Source organism: Aplysia californica, unplaced genomic scaffold, assembly GCF_000002075.1.
Source record: "Aplysia californica isolate F4 #8 unplaced genomic scaffold, AplCal3.0 scaffold00468, whole genome shotgun sequence".
Lineage (NCBI taxonomy): Eukaryota > Metazoa > Mollusca > Gastropoda > Aplysiida > Aplysiidae > Aplysia > Aplysia californica.
The window spans coordinates 17,205-23,078 of record NW_004797738.1 but is presented as its reverse complement, the minus strand read 5'-3'; positions in this window follow the sequence as shown (position 1 = coordinate 23,078).

Sequence of the window (5,874 nt, the reverse complement as noted above, 5' to 3'; positions counted from 1 at the left end):
TATATACATACATATATTGAACATTGTGTCTATTGTTTCAGTGAATATTTTGTTTAGTTTTCCTTATTATCATGTGCCTGTTACAGTTGAGGCTGATACCTTGAAGAGGACGTCCAACGTTTCCTTCTGTCGATGCTGATGAAATCACATGAGCAGAAAGAGCTGGCGAGCCAACAGCAAAGTTGAGGAGGGAACATCTCAGTTGTGGAAGCGACAGCGTCAGACCAGGTAGTGCGAAAACCTTTAGAGAATGAGATATATGGGTGAAAAAGTACAATGTTTACTGTGGAACTATCGTACAATTATTAAAGCTTAACTCTTGTCCGACCAGGCCAAAAAAATCCTCCACTGGCCCAGGGCTTTTCCCTGACTGGTTTTACACCCCTATCTCACCACAGGAAAATGTCAAAACATCCAACTAAACACACACAAACCATGTCTTATGGCCCGTCAAACGGAAGGGAAAACGATAATCTGTCAGATGGTCGTACAATATTGAAGATTTATTCCAATTATATTAGATTTTGGTTTTTAAAACTAATTATGCAATATCAAAGGTGTCGTATGAAATCAACAATTTTCCAGCTTTGAAAGGTCATAACTAAAAAAGTACAACAGCAGCATCATTCACACTTCCCAGGTAAGTAGCCTCAAGTCATGAAAAGAAATGCTGAAAGTTATGTACAGTCGAACCTGCCTTAACGGAAACCTGGAGAAAACAGAAACCTGTCTTAGCGGAATATCCCCACTCCCCCCTTGATATATTCCTCTTTAATTACCTGTAGAAAACGGAAACCTGTCCAACACGGAAACGGCAAGAAAAATCCGCTCCCTTCCGAGTGTTTCACCTGTCTAAGTCTAAGTCTAAGACGGAAAATGCTTTGCCCGCTCAGCCCTGATTTGAAACAAAACTCGCAAGTTTGGTTCCGCCGGCTCTAAACTTAACGCTATGGCACAGAATTCTACACTTATAGAACGGGAACTGTATCACGTGACCTGTGAGGAATTGAAGACCGAAAACAATGGCGTCTTGAGGGCACGATTTATCGTTTTCGGAAGTAACCCTATAGCAAGAGCGGCTTTTACAAACGAGTGAAGAGTGGAACATTTACTGTCCAGTTTGTAATTTTGAGTTACAGAATTCACTGTGCAACTAGAGATTGGAATTAAGGTTTTAAATTGTTGTGTTTTTGGGTGCAACAACAGAAACAGCAGACATAGAGAGTTTATAAATATAAGATCTACAGAACTGTGAAAAAAATCGCAACACGGATGGGATTGTTCACAGCACTTCTAGCTTCCCACACCCATTTTGCAGACGCATATGGCCTACGTAATTTTTTAGTAGCAAAACTTGTTACAAGAAATTTGTTTTACACTGAACATATTTTTTCACTAGATTTATATCTATTTAATGTTCTCAAAACATGCGTTCAATAATTAGCTTTATGTCGCCAGCAGAAGGAGAAAAAAGGACGGACTTGCTTTTAAAATAGATTTAGCTCCAGCTATGAACTTTTTAAAAATCTGTAGAAACCATTGACTGGGATTTTTTTAAAATATTGGGCTAGATCTAGTATTTATTAAAGAATTTTCTTTTTAAAAATTTCTAGAATAATATAGAACCTATAGATGTGTACAAATGTTTGAAAAAAATACTCATCGGTTAAGACGAATTGGCTAAGTCATTGTGTAAAAGTAGGCGAGTCTAGATCTAGGTGTTTGATAGTTCAGTAGCCTAGATATTTGATAAGTTGCGCATCAAATTCTTGACCGCACGCTACAGTAGTAGAGATAGCGTATTATCAGGGGCGGTTTGTTAACTGGACAAGACCGGCGGTGCCGGTCAAATTTTTGTCAACTGGACAGTTGACAAGAGATTTATTGCTGATGATGATTTTCATTCAGTTTTAAGTAAATCCAAACAAACATGTATCAACAGTCAAAAAGCGCCTTGCCGATTTGAAGGCGTTCAAATAGAAAAGTGATTCACAGCTGTTTTGTCGCGTTTGTTTATCACGCCGGCTCACAACTGTTACAGTTAAATCGTCTCCTGTCACGTCGCGGAACTTCGTGCGAGGACAAACCGAACACAGCTCGCTCAGCGATGACGTCAGTCCGCTGGGCAAATCCATCGACAGTCTACAGAGGGAATAGAACATCCCTTATTTGCCAAATTGGCCTCTGTGTTGCCTACAAAATTAAGAATGAGACTGTCTTGAGCAGCACGGACACATGTATTATTTTATCAGCAATACATGTACATGTATTTATCATTCAGCCTTTCTATATCTATTATAAGAACATTTATTGTCAGCATGGCACAAATCTTTTTTTGTTTATTGAATTTTTAGCCACCTATAGTTCCTGTTTGGTATTAATTCATCGCTTTTTCCCCACTAAAAACTTACCTGGCCCTTAGGAGTCTGGCCGGTGAAAGAAGGAATTGTCTAGTTAAGATATATAAGGAGAATTATAACGAGGAGCGACGGGCTCTCGGCTGTCACAGTCTGGGCCGAGAACAGTTAGGCCTACGCCTCCCTTCCCTCCCCCTTTCCACCGTCACCCCAGCAAGACACCAAGTTCTATAATTAGCATTTGACACACTTCCCCACTTTGTTACAACAGTGTTCTGTTCTGAGAACTGAGAAGTGCAATGAAGAACGTTTGATGATATAATGATCGGAAACTGTTGTGTGCTAACTTTGTCCAGCTTTGTATAGCATCTGATTGTAGACTTTATCTGCATGGGACAGCCTCACTGGTACAGTATCAATTGACTTTTTGTCATCATACACTTTCAGTTTGTTTTCTAGGATAGTTGTGTTTCTTTTTCTGTGCCGATCAAGTCAGTTTCTATTAGTCTCAGTAACTTACATCATACGTTATTCGTAGCTTTGTTTCTTGACACTACCATATTTTAGCTCTTTAACATTATATTATAATGTTTACAATGGTGTGTGTGAGTTGGGGAAGGGGTGGGGATGGCGAAAGTAGGGGGAAAATGAGGAGAGAGGAGAGAGGAGAGAGAGAGAGAGAGAGAGAGAGAGAGAGAGAGAGAGAGAGAGAGAGAGAGAGAGAGAGAGAGAGAGAGAGAGAATGTGTGAGTATGTGTGTGTGCGCGCGCGCGCGTGCGTGTGTGTGAGTATGTGTGTGTGTGTGTGTGTGTGTGTGTGTGTGTGTGTGTGTGTGTGTGTGTGTGTGTGTGTGTGTTGTGAAGGAAGGGGGTGGGGGGAGTGAGAAAGAGTCGATGTGAATGACGGCCGGTCAGTTCTATGAACCACGAACCGCCACTGCGTATTATTATTATTTTCATCCGAAACATTAATTTCCGCATCGATACACCTTTTTGGGCCATTATAAGCACATGGAGTCATACTTTAATTAGATCTATGTTACTTTCATAACTGTTTTTGAAAGCATTTTCAATTCCTTTCACTTTCACGTCCCACGCGCGGGCACATATAATTATGATTATAATTTAAGATTCCAAATCTGACGAATGTATTATTAAATAGCGTATAATGCTGAGTTAGCCAATGCATTGCAATGCGCGCTATTATCAATTATTGAATTGTAACAAGACTTCAATTTGATCCGTAACAAGAGACCACTTATTTTTTTATACGTGTTCATGAATGTGTGTTTGTTTACTGTGTGCGGGGATTAAAAATTAAAGATTAAAGATTCCAGATCTGACGAATGTATAATTTATAAAATAGCGTAATAGTGCTGGGTTAGCCGATGCCTTGCGATACACGCTTTTATCAATTAATTGAATTGTAACAGGACTTCGATTTGATCTGTAACAAGACACCACTTATTTTTTCTTATACGTGTTCAAAAATGTGTGTTTGTTTATAATAATAATAATAATAATAAATAGCATTTGTATAGCGCATATCCCCGCTCAACAGCAGGCTCTATGCGCTTTACACTATATTATTACCCCAGCAGACCATAGAACATTCCTAAACATTCTCAGCTTCCTGGGAAGCATACAGTGCAAGCAGCTGATTAAGCGCTCAAACACTAACAAACTGACAAGATCTTTCGCTGTCTATAGCCGGGTACCCATTCTCACCTGGGTGAAGTGAGGAAAATTCGTGTAAAGTGCCTTTCCCAAGGACACAACGTCGGGCCATTGACGGGATTCGAACCCTCGACCTTACGGTTGCGAGTCCTGTTTGTTTACTGTGTGCGGGCATTAAAGATTCCAGGTCTGACGAATGTATTTATTAAATAGCACAGGCCTATATATAGGGCAGTGGTGGCCAACGCATTGCGATACGCACTTTTATCAATTAATCGAATTGAAACAGGACTTCAATTTGATCCGTAACAAGAGACCACTTATTTTTTCTTATTCGTGTTCAAAAATATGTGTTTGTTTACTGTGTGCGGGGATTACAGGGGGACAAGCCCATCCCCTCGACATGTGATCCAGGGTATGGGGATACATTTTTCTCAAAATGCACACAGCTCTGAAATCCTTGACCAGTGATCACTCGCCATGGAACTCTTTCTGTTGTGACTGTAGACACAAGTTTCTTCATTATCACATCTAAATGAGCCTATCATTCATGCATTAGAAATCACACTCTCAACACACAGAAAATGACTTTGAACATATATTCAGGAAACATATTATGCCAGTTCCACTCTTGTTTACTTTGTTTTGCATTATTGGCTTTTATATGTAAACCAATATTTTGAGGCCTTTTCTGATTTTTGTGTTTTTGGCAGCATGTACAATAGGCCTATGTATTTTATGTGCAACCGACACATTCTCCAATCTCTTGTATTTGTTAGACTCGCACGTGCTTTAAAAATAACGCATGTTGTTGTACACACTACTGATGCAAACACAGTCGAGATGAATTCTTAAAGTGAGAAATAATACATTTCCTCAATATAAGCTCAATATATTTATCTCTTTCTAGTAAATTGGAGAAAAGGCTTATATTATTCTTTTTTGCTTGCTTTGGATGGCCTTAAGTTTAATGACAATATTATTGTAGTGAACATGTTACTGTCAGCGTCCCCTTTATCGTAGATGTAGTACTAATCAAGACTATATCTAGATATTTTGCCAACAGAATTAATGTTCATAATTAGTGTTATTATCAAGTGTATTGTGATTGTGAAGATCTTTTGTACCGTAGATCTAGAGATCTAGATATTAGATCTATCTAGATCTAGAAATCTAAATCCCGTCCCATCATTAGAAAAAACAACAAACCAACAATACAAATACAAAAACATTGTAACATTGCCAATTATGACATATTGTTGGCAATAAATATGTACTAGACTATTTCACTATATTTCCTCTTCGAAGAAAGTTTTAAAATACTGATGTAAGGTGTCTTCCAAGCCCTACCTCTAGCATCAGCGTGCATAGCAACGCGAAGCCTCGCTGCGCGGCGCAGCCAAAGGTGCCCTCAACTGGCCGCCATGTTTTAGTTTCAATTCCTCACAGCGAATCGACGATCGCGAAGAGGGAGTTCCGCTTCTATAAGTGTAGAATTCTGTGCGCTATGGTCATGCCGCTGGCCGAGGAAGAGGAGAAGGGGTGCCATTAGGGGGTAGATGTTACCCCATCATGTGAGCCCTGATCGATGCAGATGGTCAGTGGAGTGTGGGTGGGAAATTTCACAATTCCCGTGAGAGTGCTCGAGTAGCGAGCCACTGCGGAAACTTTCGTGGGCAGCTCGAAGCCAGAGGTGTGAAATTAGATTGACCAATGCCTGCCGCCCTGATCGTAAGGCCCGCTGAGAAAAAAGTTCCTCCAATCGTTGTTACATGATGGCAGTGAGGGGTGGCATTGATGGGTGGGGCTAAGGGTGGAATCAAAGGAGAGGTCAAACAGTG